Source organism: Eubalaena glacialis, chromosome X, assembly GCF_028564815.1.
Source record: "Eubalaena glacialis isolate mEubGla1 chromosome X, mEubGla1.1.hap2.+ XY, whole genome shotgun sequence".
Lineage (NCBI taxonomy): Eukaryota > Metazoa > Chordata > Mammalia > Artiodactyla > Balaenidae > Eubalaena > Eubalaena glacialis.
The window spans coordinates 91,361,389-91,381,954 of NC_083736.1; positions in this window are offsets into that span (position 1 = coordinate 91,361,389).

Sequence of the window (20,566 nt, forward strand, 5' to 3'; positions counted from 1 at the left end):
ATTGCATTGAATCTGTAGATCACTTTGTTTAGCATAGTCATTTTGATAGTTTTGATTCTTCCAATCCAAGAACATGTTATGTCTCTGTGTGTGTGTCATATTTGATTCCTTTCATCAGTATCTTATAGTTTTCTGGGTATGGGTCTTTAATGTCCTTAGGTAGGTTTATTCCTGGGTATTTTATTCTTTTTGATGTGATAGGAAATGAGATTGTTTCCCTAATTTCTCTTTCTGATCTTTCATTGCTAGTGTATAGGAATGCAAGAAATTTCTGTGTATTAATTCTGTATCTTGCAACTTTACCAAATTAATTGATGAACTCTAGTAGTTTTCTGATAGCATCTTTAGGATTTTCTATGTATAGTATCATGTCATCTGCAAACAGTGACAGTTTTACTTCTTTTCCAATTTGAAATCCTTTTTATTCCTTTTTCTTCTCTGTTTGCCATGGCTAGGACTTCCAAATCTATGTTGAATAATAGTGGTGAGAGTGGACATCCTTGTCTTGTTCCTGACTCTATAGGAAATGCTTTCATTTTTTACCATTGAGAATGATGTTTGCTGTGGGTTTGTTATATATGGCCTTTATTATGTTGAGGTAGCTTCCCTCTATGCCCACACTCTGGGGAATTGTTTTCGTAAATGGGTGTTGAATTTTGTCAAAAGCTTTTCCTGCCTCTATTGAGATGATCATACAGTTTTTATTCTTCAGTTTGTTAATGTGGTGTATCACATTGACTAATTTGTGTATATTGAAGAATACTTGCATCCCTGGGATAAATCCCACTTGATCATGGTGATTGATCCTTTTACTGTATTGTTGCATTCTGTTTGCTAGTATTTTGTTGAGAATTTTTGCGCCTATATTCATCAGTGATATTGGCCTGTAATTTTCTTTTTTTGTGGTATCTTTGTCTGGTTTTGGTATCAGGGTGATGGTGGCCTCATAGAATAAGCTTGGGAGTGCTCCTTCCTCAGCAATTTTTTGGACGAGTTTCAGAAGAATAGGTGTTAACTCTTTTCTAAGTGTTTGGTATAATTTGCCTGTGAAGCCATCTGGTTCTGGACTTTTGTTTGTTACAAGTTTTAAAATCACAGTTTCAATTTCATTACTTGTGATCGGTCTGTTCATATTTTCTATTTCTTCCTGGTTCAGTCTTGGAAGGTTGTACCTTTCTAAGAATTTGTCCATTTTTTCTAGGTTGTCCATTGTTTTGGCAGAGTTGCTTGTAGTAGTCTCTTATGATCCTTTGTATTTCTGTGGTGTTAGTTGTAACTTCTCTTTTTTCACTTCTAATTTTGTTGATTTGAGCCCTCTCCCTTTTTTTCTTCATGAGTCTGACTAAAGCTTTATCAATTTTATTTATCTTTTCAAAGAACCAGCTTTTAGTTTCATTTAATTTTTTACTATTTTTTTCTTCATCTCTATTTCATTTATTTCTGCTCTGATTTTTATGATTTCTTTCCTTCCATTAACTTTGGGTTTTGCTTGTTCTTCTTTCTCTAGTTTCTTTAGGTGTAAATTTAGGTTGTTTATTTGGGACTTTTCTTGTTTCCTGAGGTAAGATTATATTGCTATAAATTTCCCTCTTAGAACAGCTTTTGCTGCATCCCATAGTTTTTGAATTGTCTTGTTTTTGTTGTCATTTGTCTCTAGGTATTTTTTAATTTCCTCTTTGATTTCTTCAGTGGTCCATTGGTTGTTCAGTAACATGTTGCTTAGCTCCCATGTGTTTGTGTTTTTTACTTTTTTTTTCCTGTAATTTATTTCTAATCTTCTCTATATTGGTGTTTATATCTATAAATCTGTAAGTACTATGTTAGCTGCATCCCATTTTTTTTTTTAGGTTGTATCTTCATTTTCATTTAAGCAAAGTACATCCTAACTTCCCTTTTGATTTCTTCTTTAACCCATTGGCTATATAAGAATATGTTGTTTAATTGCCACATCTGTGAATTTTACAAAATTTTTTTTCTGTTATTCCTTTCTAATTCCATTCCATGTGGTCAGGGAACATACTTTGTATTATTTATAACCTTTTGATTTTATTGAGGTTTGTTTAATAGTCTAGTATATACTCTATCCTCAAGAATGGTCTGTGTGAATTTAGGAATAATATATTCTGTCACTGTTGTTGGGTAGAGTATTCTATATATATACATGGTTAGGTACTGGCTGATTTATAGTGTTGTTAAAGTCTTCTCTTTCCCTGCTGATCTTCTATCTAGTTGTTCTGTCCATTATTGGAAGTGGGGTATTGAAGTCCACAACCATTATATTTCAACTGCCTATCCCTTCATTTCTTTTAGTTTTTCCTTCTTATATTGTGGTGCTCTGTTATTAGGTGCATATATGCTCATAATTTTTATCTTTCTCATGAATTGGCTTACTTGTTATATCTTTTTTGTCATTTTACTTTCAGTCTATTTGTATCTTTGAATCTAAAATTTGTCTCCTATAGAGAGCATGTAGTTGAGTCATGTTTTGTTTTTTGGGTTTTTTTTAAACCCTATTTAACAAGCTCTGCCTTTTGATTGAATCATTTAGTTCATTAACATTTATTATTATGATTGATATAGTTGTTTTATGTTTCCCATCAAAATTTTTGTTTTTTATATGTCTCATGTGTTGTTTGTTCTTTTATTCCTTTTACTTATTTCTTTTGCATTAAGTGAATATGTTCTAATGTATCATTTTCTTTAATAGTTTTTTATTGTATTTATTTTATTTATTTTTGAAGAGTAGTTTAAGGTTTACCACATACATCTTATCGTATCTGATTCAGCTTCCAATTTGTGCTAGCTTAATTCTAGTGCTAGAGAAATGTTACTCCTCTATAGCTCTATTCCTTTTCCCCCCCTTTCTGTTGTATTTTTGTTATATGATTTCATCTATTAATGTTACAAACCTAATGATACCCTGTTATAATTATTACTTTAACATTTTTGGTCATTTCCTTAGCCTAATTCAGCTTTGCTCCCACCAATCTCCTAGTGTTATTATCAGTGAATATATTATACATATATTACATTTTTATATGTTATAAGCCCAACAATAAACACATTATATACATATTATCTTATACAAGTACTTTTTAAATCTGTTAAGAGAAAGGAGAAAAAAATGCATTTCTACCGTCTTTTATAGTTGCAATTACCTTTATTGGTGTCGTTTGGTTTTTCATGTGGATTTGAATACTGTCTGAGGTTGCTTGCTTTCAGTCTGAAGACCTTCCTTTAGTATTTCTTGTAAGGCAGTTCTGCCAGAAACATATTCTCTTAGTTTTTTTAATAACTGGAAAAGTCTATTTAACATTTATTTTTGAAAGATAGCTTTGTGGATATAGGATTCTTGGTTGACAGTTTTGTTTTTTTGAGCAGTTTGCCTTCTGGCCTCCATTGTTTCTACTGAAAAGTCAGTTATTCAACTTATTGACACTCTCTTGTAAGTAATGAGTAATTTTTCTCTTGCTCCTTTCAGCATTTTCTCCTTGTCTTTGACTTTCAGCATCTTTTACTCTGTGCCTTTTTGTGAATCTCTTTGTGTTTATACCACTTAGAGTTTTTTGACTATTTTTTTTGAATATGTAGGTTATTGTTTTTCAGCAAATCTGCTAGGTTTTCAGCCATAGTTTCTTCAAATATTTTTCTTCTCCTTTCTTTCCCTTCTCTCCTTTTGGTAATCCCATACTGAATAATTTGGTTCACTTGATGGTATACACATTTCTCATTTTTCTTCATCCTCTTTTCTGTTTTTTGGCTTCTATGATCTTTATTCCTGTATCTTCAAGTTTGCTTATTCTTTCTTCTGCCAGTTCAAATCTACTGTTGAGCCCCTCTAGTGAATTTTTTATTTCAGTTATTGTGCTTTTCAACTGTTTCATTTCCATTTGGTTCTTTTTTTGTAATTTGTATCCCTTTATTGATATGTCTCTATTTGATGCAACATTGTTGTCATACCTTCCTTTGCTTCTTTAATCATGGTTTCTTTTAGTTTTGTGAACATGGTTAAAATGGCTACTTTAAAGTATTTTTCTGATAAATCTGACATCTTTTCACTGTCATAGGCACTTTCTGTTGCCTGTTTTTTCTCCCAGTTGATGGGGCATACTCTTCTGTTTCTTTGCATGCCTCATAATTTATTATTGTAAACTGTATTTTAGATAATATATTGTAGCAACTTTGGGTAGTATCCCCCCAGGAGCTTGTTACTGTTTTTTGTTTACTTATTTAGTGGTTGACTTTCTTATTTTAGTGAAATCTATCCACCCCCCGCTTTAGTGTTCAGCCTCTGATATTGTTGTTCATAGAGGCACAGCTTTGGTTATAATCTCAGTTATGCTGGAATGACAGTGGTTTTTGAAGGGCTCTTTTCTTCTTTCTCTGACCACACCCAATTGCTAAACTCCAATAATTGGCAGATGATTGCTCAATTGTTTGCAGCAATGCTCTGGGGCAAAAATTGTTCTGCAAATGAACAATTCTGGCTCCTTTGAAGAAATACTTTCTGACATCAGTATTTGATTTTTGTTCTGATCCCAGGAGAGCTTCTCCCAGCTGTTTCATTCCTGGTTTTCTCCTTCAAACTAGCTGGCTTACACTTACACTTTAACCTCTATCTTAAATCTCCTCCCAACTGCCTTTCATTACACTTATTGGATGAGCACTCACTGAGTAAGCACACATTGCAGTGGGCAGCAGCCTAGATACTCTCTGTTTGGCTCTCCTGGCATAAAATCACTACCCTCCAAGCTGGAGCAAGAGTGAAAAGAGTTCACTATTCTCAGAGGTGCTACACTAAAGGTAGAGCCTCCATTCCATAAGTCAGGGCTGAGCAGAAGGAAGAAGGCCTTCTCTCAATTGTACTCAACCATGACTTAGCTTCAGCAACCGGTAGCTGGGGGCAGGATGAGAAATGCTGGCACCCTGTTTCTCCAGGAGGAAAATTTTCCATCTTGGTGCTATTGGGAGAAAGAGCTCTATATTCTTGGCTACAGGAGTTTGGAGTAGTCTCTGGCCTTGTTTGAGCTAGGAGGTGGGAAAGGGACATAATAATCTTGGTTCAAATAGACGTTTCTTTATTTTCTATTCACCCTTAGGATCATTTCCAGAGGCTTTAAATGGTTAGATATTTTAAAAATAGTTTTCACCTGTTTCACTGAAGTCAACTTCACTTCTATGTGATATTGATTAGAATTGATTTATTGATTAATAGTTCCTTTTTATAAAAAAAACAATTTTAATATCTTTGGACCTTAGCTTCCACCACTATAGAATGATGAGTTTGGTGTAAAGTAAGGCTTTTTTTCACTGAAAATTCCTATATTTTTCTATTTTAATACTGCGACAAAATACATAAGTTTAAATAACTTAGCTTATGCCACATATTCAATGAAGGAAAAAATGGTGAAAAGAGTTTTTGATTTATGTCAAACAATATGAAATAACTAGCTATGCATAAGTAATCCAGATTTTAAATATTAGAATACAGAAAAATTGCCTATTGATTCTTCCAACCAAGCTCTTTGATCATGGGAGGGGTATCCAGTTACACATAATGCCATAGTTAATCAATTGTTGAAAGAAAGAAAACAAATTCTCCATAGGGTATTTCCTGGTGATTTTATTTTATTTTTATTAAGTAAACATTGCTGATTTTGGCTTTCTAAAATATATTGACTCTCCCAAGTTTTAACAATCAGCAACAGTGCTTTTGTTAAACCAAATTCAAGTTAATTTTATCCTCTATGACAGTTTGTGAGTTAAAAAATACCCTCTTGTGGTTGCTATCAAAACCATATATAGCTTGTTTAGCAAGGGAGGTTAATAAGGGAAAAACTTACCTTAATGATTAAAATATGTCTCAGACTGGGTCACAGTGTTCCCTAAAGTAATTCATTCTATGAAATTTAATGTGGGAATGGAACTCTTAAGAGAAATGTAAAGCTTAAGTATTATTCTGTTTGGAATGTAAAGGCATTACTTATCTACAATTGACATTGTGTCTCACTACATAGAATCCTAGAAAATAAATTGTTTTGCTTACCAGTTCTATAATGCTAAAATGGTACAATTCATTCTTATGATTTCCATAACTGTGGCTGTAAAAATATTCTATATTTTATCTGACATTTTGAAATAAAAACAGCATTCTTTCTAGTAGGAAGAGATTTGCTATTGGGTTTGAACATGTCTTCATTTGTATGCAAGCATCTTTTGTAATTTAGATTTGTAAAATACAAACAATTTGTAAAATCTACCCCAAGGAGGACTTCTAGTTTCAACTCCAACATGTAAAGAGCTTGAAAGTCATCACTCTTGTCCTTACAATAAGAGAAAGCTGGACAAAGACTTTTCTTGGACATATCATAGAACTAAGTAGCAGGGCAAACTACAACTTCCAAATCTGAAGAGAGAGGTAAGTCCAGAGAATCAGAACTAAGATCTGTTTACCTAGAACAGAAGCCACTACAGCCATAGACTTGTGATCACTGAAATAGTAATTTTGATAAATTGCTGGAAGCTGAATATTGACTATCATGAGAGTGAGAAAGTTCTTAGAGCAGTAGTCTTACATATTTGGGGGTTATACCTCCAGGTATCCTATCAGGTTCTCACAGTAAAGAAATGAGAAAGATTACCTGTTGGCTCTGACAGTGGGAGGGGAAGAATACTCCTTGTGAAATGCACCAGACCTTCTCCACAGCAAAGGACTACCCTCCAGGGGAAATGACTTTACTAGAGTATTATCTCAAAGCCATGGGGGAAGGACATTCTTCTCACTGCAGCCCCCTCTAGTCTTTCTTACTTATTCAGTAGGAAAAAAAAAAAAAACTATACAAGAAGAAACACTTGTGAAGGTCACAGCCAGAGACACTGCCCACTAAAAGACTAAGATTTAATTGAAAAAACACAGAATACTCTTTCTCTCACACCTCTTACCACCTCACCAACAGGGCTTCAACTTTATAACAGTAGATTAAAAATGAAAGAGCTGTCAGATATAGAATCTCTCTGAGGAGGAATAATTATGGAAACCCAAAGTCAAGAGGAGAGAAAAATATAGGACACTAGATAATTTGAAGTCTCTGGCACTTCTCTTAAATGTTATAGCAAACATTTAAGAAAGGCCAACTCCTAGCCAGATTAACATAAATTCTCACACCAGATGCCTATTTACTTCAGTTCCTATTACCTAATACAATGTGTCTGGCTTTCAACAAAAAGTTACAAGGCACAACAAAAGATAAGACAAAAACACAGCCTGAGAAGACAAAGCAGAACAGAACAAGATGAGCAGAACAAGATGTAGATATGACACAGATATTGAAACTATCAGAGAAGAAATTTAAAATAACTATGATTAATAAGTTAGCAACTCTAGTGAAAAATATAGACAGCATGCAAGAAGAAATGGATAATGTAAGCAGAGAGATAGAAACTCTAACAAAAAAAGATTTTTTTAAATGGTAGAAATCAAATCACCATAGATATGTAGAATACCTTTGCTGGGCTTAAAGATAGACTTAATGTGGCTAAGAAAAGAATCAGTGAGCTTGAATATAGATCAATAGAAACTTCCCAAACTGAAAAGCACAGAGAAAAAGAACAACAACAAAAAAAGTAAATAGAATATTTGAAGTAATAATGGCTGGGAACTATATGACAGACATCAAACCACAGATTCAGGAATCTCAGTGAACATCAAGCAGGAGAAATACTCCAAATTACTGCATGTAAGCATACAATATTCAAACTTCAGAAAAGCAAAGAAAGAAAAAAATCTTGGAAGGAGCCAGAGGAAAAATGTCTTACCTACAGAAAAACAAGGATAAGAATTATAGTGGCCTACTCCTCAGAAACCATGCCAGCAAAAAGAAAGTGAGTGAAATATTTAAAGTGTTGAAAGAAAAAAAAAAATCCACTAACCTAGAAATTTATATGCAGAAAATTTTTCTTCATAATTGAAGGATAAATAAAAACTTTCTCAAACAAACAAAAGCTAAGGGGATTCATTGCCAGTAGTCCAGCTCTGCAAAAAATAGTAAAAGCTTTTCTTCAGGCATAAAGAAACTGATATAGGTCATTGTGATATTGTGATTTATAAGAAATATATATTTGGTCATTTGGATGAACAAAATATATTTTGCATATATTTGGTATTTGCCCACAGTTCCTGGTTCACAGCTCCCCAAACCCTTGGAATTTTCTATGTATTGAGAATGGTAAAGGTGTTTTTAGATATGTGAATGAGGTAACTTTTAGAAGCACCTAAGGATGGGGGTTATTGGTCAGGAGAATGATCCAATGAGTTAGTGGGTTGGAACTTTTAGTTCCACTCCCGTATTTCCCTGGAGGGAAGAGAAGCTTAAGATTGAATCAATCTCCATTGGTCAATGATTTAGTCAATCATGACTATGTACTGAAGCCTCCACAAAACCCAGAGGGAGAGCTTTTTGGTCCCTTTTTCAGAGAACTTCCACATTTTGGAACCAGAATGCTTTTGCATGTCACTGTGCCGAACCCCAAGCTTCAAAGACATAAGGCCCTTTGTTCGGACCTTGCCCTATGTATCTCTTCATCTGGCTATTGATTCATCTCCTTTAACATCCTATAATAAATAAGTAATCTAGTGAGTAAATGAGTTCCCTGTGTTCTGTACGCTGTTCTAGCAAATTAATTAAACCCAAGGAGGTGGTCATGAAAACCTCTATTTTGTAGGCAGTCAGTCAAAAGCACAGGAAATAATATGGGCTTGTGACTGGTGTCTAAAGTGGGGATGGGGGTGAGTAAGTGTGTAGTCTTGAAGGACTGAGCCGTCAACCTGTGAAATCTGTGCTACCTCCAGTTAAATAGTGTGAAAATTGAGTTGAATTCTTGGACATTATGCTGGTGTTCAAGAATTGCTTGTTAGTGTGGGGAAGCCTCTAAATACACAGGTTGGAATTTGATCTAGGAACCTTTTTGCCGTTATTAACTTGGATACTTGTATGTACATAAAAAAAGGAAGAGTATTGGAGGAATAATTGAAGGTAATATAAAATATTTAGTTTATCTAAGAAATAACTCTTTAAAATAATAATAGTAACAATGTATTGGGTGATTATAGCATATAGATAAGTGAAATAAATGACAGCAAATGTTATAAGGGACAGGAGAATTGGTAATACCACATTATAAGGCATTTGCACTACCTGTAAAGCAGAATAGTGTTATTTGAAGGTGGACTTATATTAGTTAAAAGTGTGGATTATAAATACTGGGGAAACCATTAAAATAATTTTCAAAAGAAATATAATTTAAATATATGTTAAGAGAGGAGAGAAAATAAAATTATATAATATGATCAACTAATATTGGAGAAGGTAGTTTCTGGCAACAAATAGAAAACTGTTACATAGTAGGTATTAATCCAAGTATATCAGTCATCACTTTAAATGTTAGCAGTGTAAACACATTAATTAAAAGAGATTGTAGGAGTGACTGAAAAAACAAAACTAACTATATTTTGTCTATAAGAATCCCACTTTAGATATAAAGACTCTGATAGGTTAAAAGTAAAGGGAGGGAGAAAAATATGCTATGCTAACATAATTCAAAAGAAAACTGTAGTAGCCATATTAGTTTTGGACAAAGCAGACTTCAGAACAAGGAAATTTATCAGGGAAAAAGAGGGGCATTACATAAACATTTTATCTAAGAAAAAATAACAATATTAATGTGTTTAAGCCTAAGAAAACTTGAGACAAAAATGGAAAGAATTGTAAGGAGAAAGAAAGAAATCCACTATTATAGTTAAATTCAACATCTTTCTTTCAGTAATTGAGAGATCAAGCAGGGAGAAAATTGGTAAAGACATAGTTTACCTGAATAGCACTATCATTAAGCTATTAATAACACTATCAAAAATCTATCTGATATTTATAAAATACTCCATCCAACAACAGAATGCAGATTCTTCTTGAACTAGCATAGAACACTCACCAAGATAGACCATATTTTGGACCATAAAACACACCTTAACAAAGTTTAAAAGAGTAGAAATAATACAAAATATGATATCAGACCACACTGGAATTGAACTAGAAATCAATCACAGAAAGATAGTGGGAAAATCCTTAAATATTTGGAACTTAAACAATACACTTCTATGTTACATATGGGGCAAAAAAGAAATCTCAAGAGATTGAAAAACTTTTTAAACGGAATTAAAATTAAAATACACCTTATCAAACTTGGAGGGATACAGCAAAATCAGTATTTAGAGGGAAGTTTATACCATTAAATGCATATACTAGAAAAGAACAAATATTTAAAATTAATTATGTAATTTTCTACTAGAGTTAATCAATGAATTTGGTAAAGTTGCAGGATACAAAATTAATATACAGGAATCTCTTGCATTCTATACATTAACAATAAAAGATCAGAAAGAGAAATTAAGGAAATAATCCCATTTACCATTACAATGAAAAGAACAAAATACCTAGGAATAAACCTACCTAAGGAGGTAAAAGCCTGTACTCAGAAAACTATAATATACTGATGAAAGAAATCAAAGATAACACAAACAGATGGAGAGATATACCATGTTCTTGGATTGGAAGAATCAATATTGTGAAAATGGCTATGCTACACAAAGCAATCTACAGATTCAATGCAAGCCCTATCAAATTACCAATGGCATTTTTTACGGAACTAGAACAAAAAATCTTAAAATTTGTATGGAGACACAAAAGACCCCAAATAGCCAAAGCAATTTTGAGAAAGAAAAACAGAGTTGTAGGAATCAGGTGCCCTGACTTCAGACTATACTACAAAGCTACACTAATCAAGACAGTATGGCACTGGCACAAAAACAGAAATATAGGTTAATGGAACAGGATGCAAAACCCAGAGAAAAACCCATGCACCCACGGTCACCTAATCTATGACAAAAGAGGAAAGACTATACAATAGAGAAAAGACAGTCTCTTCAATAAGTGGTGCTGGGAAAACTGGACAGCTACATGTAAAAGAATGAAATTAGAACACTCCCTAACACCATACACAAAAATAAACTCATAATGGATTAAAGACCTAAATGTAAGGCTGGACACTATAAAACTCTTAGAGAAAAAGGTAGGCAGAACACTCTTTGACATAAATCAAAGCAAGATCTTTTTTGACCCACCTCCTAGAGTAATGAAAATAAAAATAAACAAATGGGACCTAATTAAACTTAAAAGCTTTTGCACAGCAAATGAAACCATAAACAAGACCAAAAGACAACCCTCAGAATGGGAGAAAATATTTGCAAATCAAGCAACTGACAAAGGATTAATCTCCAAAATATACAAACAGCTCATGTAGCTCAATATCAAAAAAAGTAAACAACCCAATCAAAAAATGGGCAGAAGAACTAAATAGACATTTCTCCAAAGAAGACATACAGGTGGCCAAAAATCACATGAAAAGATGCTTAGTATCAGTAATTATTAGAGAAATGCAGATAAAAACTACAATGAGGTATCACCTCACACAGGTCAGAATGGCCATCATCAAAAAATCTACAAACAATAAATGCTAGAGAGGGTGTGGAGAAAAAGGAACCCTCTTACACTGTTAGTGGGAATGTAAATTGATACAGTCACTATGGAGAACAGTATGGAGGTTCCTTAAAAAAACTAAAAATAGAGCTACTATATGATCTAGCAGTCCCACTCCTGGGCATATATCCAGAGAAAACCATAATTTGAAACCATACATGCACCCTAATGTTCACTGCAGCAATATTTACAATAGCTGGGACATGAAAGCAACCTAAATGTCCATCAATTAGAAGAATGGATAAAGAAGATGTGGTACGTATATGCAATGGAATATTACTTAGTCATAAAAAGAAATGAAATTGTGCAATTTGCAGAGATGTGGATGGACCTAGAGACTGTCATACGCAGTGATGTAAGTCAGAAAGAGAAAAACAAATATTGTGTAATATTGCTTATATGTGGAATATAGAAAAGTGATACAGATGAACTTATTTTCAAAGCAGAAATAGAGACACAGACGTAGAGAACAAATATATGGATACCAAGGGGGAAGGGGAGGTGGGATGAATTTGGAGATTGGGATTGACATATATACGCTACTATGTATAAAATAGATAACTAATGAGAACCTACTGTATAGCACAGGGAACTCTACTGAGTGCTCTGTGGTGGCCCAAATGGGAAGGAAATCCAAAAAAGAGGGGATATATGTATACATATAGCTGATTCACTTTGCTGTACAGCAGAAACTAACACAGCATTGTAAAGCAACTATACTCCAATAAAAATTAAGTTAAAAAAATTAAACCACAAAGAATAAAGACATTCATTTTAATGATTCTTCAGGGCAATTGTTTTCACCCTGGCTCTTCCTGAGCCCTCAGATTCCACACAGAGGCCTCCTCCAGGGCAGCCTTGGGAGATGAGACAGAGATAAGACCTTGATCCCCTTGTTATCCGGTTTCCATTTAGGATTTTAAAACAAACAAATAAATCCCTGTCACAAAGAAAAAAAAAATCTATAATCACAGATATACAACACTGTGAATGTACTTCATGCCACAGAACTGTTCACTTTAAAATGGTTAAAATCATAAATTTTATGCTACGTATATTTTACCACAAAAAATCTATCATGTAAAACAGGAAAACTGTTCTGACTGCTTTAAAATGAACATAAATGGATTACACAAATTAAATATACAGCAGGCCCCCATGTACTAGAAAACATACTAACACATAAAAATACAATTTTGCTGTGTCAAATTTGCTGTGTCCATAATTCATAGGTTATTATAATAAATACTAAATATTTCATTATCAAAAATAAAAAACTAAAATTAATTATGTAATTTTCTACCTTAGAAAATCTAGAGAAAGAAGAGCATTTTAAGCCTAAAGCAGGCAGAAAAAAAGAAATAATAAAATTCAGAGCAGAAATCAATGAAATTGAAAAATAGGAAAATGATAGAGAAAATTAGTCAGACAAAAGCCAGTTCTTTGAAAATATCAATAAAGTTGGTAAACCTCTAGCCCAGCTAACCAAGAGAAAAAGAGAGAAGACATAAATGGACTTTAAAAGTAATAAATGAATACTGTAATTTTGACTTATGTCCACACATTTGATAATTTAGATGAAATGAACAAATTTCTCAAAAGACACAAAGGAGACTCACACAAGGAGAAATAATTTGTATAGCTCTATATCTAGTAAAGAAAGTAAATCAATAATAACTTTCCAAAAACATAATCATCAGAGGCAGATGATTTTACTGGTGAATTCTGTCAAACATTTAACAAAGAAATGATACCAATTTTCCACAATATATTTCAGAAAATTGAAGTAGTGGGAACATTTCTTAACTCATTCTATGGGATCACCATTATCATAATACCAAATCCACATAAAGACATTGCAAGAAATGGAGATATGCAAATAGAAAATAAACATGTGAAAAGATGCGCCACATCATTTGTCATGAAGGAGTTGCAAATTAAAATAATAAGATATCACTATGAGCCTATTAGAATGGTTAAATTTTTTAAAAACTGACAATAACAACTGCTGGCGAGAATGCAGAACAACAAGAATTCTCATTCATTACTAGTGGAAATGAAAAATAATACAGATACTTTGGAAGACAATTGGTATTTTCTTCCAAAATTAAACATAACATTATCATATGGTCCAGCAATTGCACTCCCAAGTATTTATCAAATTGATTTGAAAACTTATGTCCACAAAAAACCTGCACATGAATGCTTATGGTAGCTTTATTCATAATTACCAAACCTGGACAGTAACAAAGAAGTCCTTCAGTAGGTGAATGGACAACAAACTCTGATATACCTATACATGGGAGTACTTTATAGCGATAAAAAGAAAATCCTCAGGACATGGAAGAAAAAATCACTATTAAATGCATATTGCTAAGTGAAAAAAGACAGTCTGAAAAAGCTACATACCGTACAATTACATTTTATGACATTCTGGAAAAGACAAAACTATAAAAAGTCCCTGGTTGCTAGGGGTTTGGGGATGTTGATTAGGTGAGGCATAGGGGATTTATTTTAGGTCAGTGAAACTATTTTGTATGATACTATAAGGGGTGAAAACAAGACATTAAACGTTTGTCAAAACCAATTAATTTTTACAGCACAAAGAGTAATCCTTAATGTATGCATTCCAGGAAGGAATGGAAAGTGTGGCAAAAGAATCTAAATATGTTACAAATGTATTTTAAAACCTCACTGTAAGGGATGGGGGAATAAATTGCTGACCTAAGTAACTTTGGATATGAATTCAGTCTGTAAGACTGAAGGCAAAAGGAACTGCATGTAAACACTGTACTATACTTGATAAAGAGTTCCCACTAGGATATCAATTCTGATAGTGCAATATATGTATACTGAAATTTAAAAATTCAGTAAATATATGATTGATGGTGGGAGTCACGTTTCTCACTGTTTGAGTGGGAATTTACAGATAAGGAAGAGAGGAGTATAAAATGATCCAAGCGGTAATGGATTAGAATTTGGAGACATCAGTATGATGATGGAGACATCAATAGCTTAATATAGAAATAGATGGAAACATATACAAATATGTATAGATATGTGTCTTATTTATAATATAATTAGTATACACACATATATTTCCTTGTTATGTCAGCTAAGAGAACCTATAACTAACAACACCCCAGTAGCAATGAGCACATACAGATTTTGTTTCTAAGACCACTCTCCAATAAAAGTGACAAGGCTTCTTGGAGAAATGGCTGATCATAGGACTGGGACAGAAAATATATAGATAAACATGGAGCATATTTTAGTACCTAAAACGAAGGAAGTTCTCAAAGAAAAAAAGAAGAAAAAAGAAAAGGAAAGAAGAAAAGAATAAGAAAACCACATTGATGGGGGTAGGGAATACTCAAAGGTACACAGGAGCCAATTGAAAGATCTCCCAATGGATAAAACTGGAAGATTTTTAAGCAATAAAATACCTCAAAGTATAAAATAAAGATCCATGAATCCATACTGGTATAAATAAATGGCTGAATAAATAAATAAATGGGGAGAATAGGCATATGTCCCATGCAAAATAATTCCAAATAATATATATAGATACTCCACTTTTAAGGACATAGCGCATAAGTCCCCACTCAAGTGTGGGCTGTGCATAGTGACTTTCTTACAAAAAGTACAGTATGGAAAGGGAGAGAAAAAAGGTTAACTTTACAGTGAAGTAGCCTGACAAACACTATGTTAAGCCAGGTGATCAAGTTAACATCAACAGTTAACTTTGATGTTAACCGTCACTTTACCTCTGTAGTCTTTCAACCCAAAACACATAATCCCAGTCTAATAACAGTAATAAAAAATCAGACAAATCCCCATTTATGGATATTCTACAAAGTAACCTGAACAGTATTCCTCAAAACTGTCAAAGTCAGTAGAAACAACAGCAACAACAAAGGAAAATCTGAGACATTGTCACAGTCAAGAGGAGTCTAAGGAGACATGAGAATTAATTGTAATGTGGAATCCTGGATGGGATCTTCAAACAGAAAAAAACAGTAGAAGAAAACTAAGGGAATCTGAATAAAGATTGGACATCAATTGATAAAGAATGTTTGATACTGGTTCATAAATTATAACAAATGTACCATTCTAATGTAAGATGTTAGTAATAGGGGATTCTATTACTAGAATGTGTGTGGGGGGTATATAGAAACTCTCTGTACTGTCTGCCATAATTGTGTAAATCAAAAACTATTCTAAAATAAAGTTTATTTTAAAAAAATCTGTTCCTAGGAGCTAAGAACCTCTAAGGATATATGGGAATAGTCAGATTTAGAAAACCAGAATAACAATAATCAAGTCACTAAATGTATTTTACATTGGTTTGTCATGGATTTGAGGAAGTTTTTTTTTTTTTTAATTAATTAATTAATTAGTCTATTTTTTGGCTGTGTTGGATCTTCGTTTCTGTGGGAGGGCTTTCTCTAGTTGCGGCGGGCGGGCGCCACTCCTCATCGCGGTGCGCGGGCCTGTCACTATCGCGGCCTCTCTTGTTGAGGAGCACAGGCTCCAGACGCGCAGGCTCAGTAGTTGTGGCTCACGGGCTTTGTTGCTCCGCGGCATGTGGGATCTTCCCAGACCAGGGCTCGAACCCGTGTCCCCTGCATTGGCAGGCAGACTCTCAACCACTGCGCCACCAGGGAAGCCCCAGGAAGTTTTGAGTACATGTTTTAGGACAAGTGATAGCAATCACAGATGTTCATAAAGTTGTCAATATTTCTCCAATTCACTAACTGCTATTGGCAGGTGCTGACATAGTCTAGCAGCTGCCAACACCAGAAGGTGTCATATCCCATGAGTAAAAGTAATGAGTCCTTATTCCCTAACAAATAAAACTAGATCATCTTCATTAAATAAGTTGGTAGTTCTCTTTATATTGGGAGCAATAGATACTGCCAAGTGGAAAGGGATTTTTATTCTTCTTTCTTTATCTGGAACCTCAGTCAATAGTGCAAGGCTTCCTGGAATAGGAAACGAGAGTAGACATTTATTTATATAAATGATTTATGTAACTATTCTCTTTATGTAGGATTCTTTGGGGACTTTTGTCATGTTTGTGTGGTTAAGAGGCTGATGAATCTCTTTTTCCTTATGTGTGTACTTTGCTACAGGAAGAGGATGTATATAAGAGATAAAAGTTCAAGGCTGAATAAAGGTTTAAAGAAGTTCTTTAGGTTAAGCCTCAATTTGTCTGTTTTTTCTTCTTTGAAAAATAATTCTAGAGAAGAACTAAGGCTAATATTTTTTTGTATTTCCCTTGGGGAAGTTCACTGTTTATGAAATGGAGGTTTACTTCCTTTTCTTTTCATATCATTATAAGTAATCTTTCACATGTGTAAAGGTGTGTAGCTTTCAGTGCAATAAAAACATTGTCTTCCAGAAAGCCTTTGGTGTTCTCTTATATGTATTTTACAGGGTTTGAGCATATGACTCTCATGGTCTATATCAGCCTTTTATTAAATATTGTTTTATGCTAAAAGCCAATATAGCATTATTACTCCATGCTATTTTTCAAAAAAACAAATGTCCAGAATCTTTTTCTTTAAAATAATTTAGCATTTTTATAAAAAATATTTTTTAACTTGCTACCCATATTTTAAAAATAGAATAAAATAATGATTGGGGAAAAAGTAAATTCATAAGGTGAATAAAATATTAGTAAGTTATCATCAGTCATACTTCATTTTACACCCTGAAGAGCAATCTAGGGAAGAAAAGTGCCTTTATTGGATAAACCAAGAACCAGAAGTATCTCCAGTATCTCCAAACAATGGTTGTGGTTTATATTTAATAAAATTAAAAAAAATAACCCCAAAATATGACAAAGCAGCTTGAAATAGCAGGGAAAAAAAGTGTTAGACTGAACTAGCCACCATTTATTTTTTGGCACATGTTATTTGGAAGGTTTAACCAGAAACTTTAAATATCAGCTAATTTTTGTTCTGCCTTCATGAAAATTTTAAAAGAGAAAATTTATAACAAGTCCATCAAAATATTAATAAAAACATAGGCCAACCAGATTTACCAATACTTACTTACGTCTATAATTTCTCCAGTACAGCAGCTACCTACCTAATAATTATAGTCTCCTGTTGACACCAGTGGCCTAAGGCTGTGTATACGAGCCAATGTATCTACCGCCATTTTTTTCTGAGGTTTTCTGACATATTTTGTCAAATTTTGTTCCACTGGATACAAGTTGGAAACTTGGTTATGACTGAATGTTGATGTAAACTGTAACTAACAAAAGACTTGTTACCTTCCAGGCAAGAGGAAGAAAGATCTGAGATACTAGCTGGCTAAGGAAAGCTGAGTGAGGAGAAAAATGGCTTGAAGGAGCAATGCTGCCACTGCCTGCCTCTTTAGTCAAGAAGAGTGAATCCTGACTACAACCTTCTACAGTAGGGCCTTTTGCTTTTTTCTTTTTCTTTCTTTTTTTTTAACATCTTTATTAGAGTATAATTGCTTTACAATGGTGTGTTAGTTTCTGCTTTAAAACAAAGTGAATCAGTTATACATATACATATGTCCTCATATCTCTTCCCTCTTGCATCTCCCTCCCTCCCACCCTCCCTATTCCACCCCTCTAGGTGGTCACAAAGCACCGAGCTGATTTCCCTGTGCTATGCGGCCGCTTCCCACTAGCTATCTATTTTAAGTTTGGTAGTGTATATATGTCCATGCCACTCTCTCACTTTGTCACAGCTTACCCTTCCCCCTCCCCATATCCTCAAGTCCATTCTCTAGGAGGTCTGCATCTTTATTCCCGTCTTGCCCCTAGGTTCTTCTGACCTTTTGTTTTTTTCTTTTTTTAGATTCCGTATATATGTGTTAGCATACGGTATTTGTTTTTCTCTTTCTGACTTGCTTCACTCTGTATGACAGTCTCTAGGTCCATCCACCTCACTACAAATAACTCAGTTTCATTCCTTTTTATGGCTGAGTAATATTCCATTGTATATATGTGCCACATCTTCTTTATCCATTCATCTGTGGATGGACACTTAGGTTGCTTCCATGTCCTGGCTATTGTAAATAGAGCTGCAATGAACATTGCGGTACATGACTCTTTTTGAATTATGGTTTTCTCAGGGTATATGCCCAGTAGTGGGATTGCTGGGTCGTATGGTAGTTCTATTTTCAGTTATCTAAGGAACCTCCATACTGTTCTCCATAGTGGCAGTATCAATTTACATTCCTACCAACAGTGCAAGAGGGTTCCCTTTTCTCCACATGCACTCCAGCATTTATTGTTTGTAGATATTTTGATCATGGCCATTCTGACCAGTGTGAGATGATATCTCATTGTAGTTTTGATTTGCATTTCTCTAATGATTAATGATGTTGAGCATTCCTTCATGTGTTTGTTGGCAATCTGTATATCTTCTTTGGAGAAATGTCTATTTAGGTCTTCTGCCCATTTTTGGATTGGGTTGTTTGTTTTTTTGATATTGAGTTGCATGAGCTGCTTGTAAATTTTGGAGATTAATCCTTTGTCAGTTGCTTCATTTGCAAATATTTTCTCCTATTCTGAGGGTTGTCTTTTGGTCTTGTTTATGGTTTCCTTTGCTGTGCAAAAGCTTTGAAATTTCATTAGGTCCCATTTGTTTTTGTTTTTATTTCCATTTCTCTAGGAGGTGGGTCAAAAAGGATCTTGCTGTGATTTATGTCATAGAGTGTTCTGCATATGTTTTTCTCTAAGAGTTTGATGGTGTCTGGCTTTACATTTAGGTCTTTAATCCATTTTGAGTTTATTTTTGTGTATGGTGTTAGGGAGTGTTCTAATTTCATACTTTTACATGTAGCTGTCCAATTTTCCCAGCACCACTTATTGAAGAGGCTGTCTTTTCTCCACTGTATATTATTGCCTCCTTTATCAAAGATAAGGTGACCATATGTGCGTGGGTTTATCTCTGGGCTTTCTATCCTGTTCCATTGATCTATATATCTGTTTTTGTGCCAGTACCATATTGTCTTGATTACTGTAGCTGTGTAGTATAGTCTGAAGTCAGGGAGCCTGATTCCTCCAGCTCTGTTTTTCGTTCTCAAGATTGCTTTGGCTATTCAGGGTCTTTTGTGTTTCCATACAAATTGTGAAATTTTTTGTTCTAGTTCTGTGAAAAATGTCAGTGGTAGTTTGATAGGGATTGCATTGAATCTGTGGATTGCTTTGGGTAGTAGAGTCATTTTCACAATGTTGATTCTTCCAATCCAAGAACATGGTATATTTCTCCATCTATTTGTATCATCTTTAATTTCTTTCATCAGTGTCTTATAATTTTCTGCATACAGGTCTTTTGTCTCCTTAGGCAGGTTTATTCCTAGATATTTTATTCTTTTTGTTGCCATGGTAAATGGGAGTGTTTTCTTAATTTCACTTTCAGATTTTTCATCATTAGTGTATAGGAATGCAAGAGATTTCTGTGCATTAATATTGTATCCTCCTACTTTACCAAATTCATTGATTAGCTCTAGTAGTTTTCTGGTAGCATCTTTAGGATTCTCTATGTATAGTATCATGTCATCTGCAAACAGTGACAGCTTTACTTCTTTTCCAATTTGGATTCCTTTTATTTCTTTTTCTTCTCTGATTGCTGTGGCTAAACTATGTTGAATAATAGTGGTGAGAGTGGGCAGCCTTGTCTTCTTCTTGATCTTAGTGGAAATGGTTTCAGTTTTTCACCATTGAGGACAATGTTGCCTGTGGGTTTGTCATATATGGCTTTTATTTTGTTGAGGAAAGTTTCCTCTATGCCTACTTTCTGGAGGGCTTTTATCATAAATGGGTGTTGAATTTTGTCGAAAGCTTTCTCTGCATCTATTGAGATGATCATATGGTTTTTCTCCTTCAATTTGTTAATATGGTGTATCACATTGATTGATTTGCATATATTGAAGAATCTTTGCATTCCTGAGATAAACCCCACTTGGTCATAGTGTTTGATCCTTTTAAT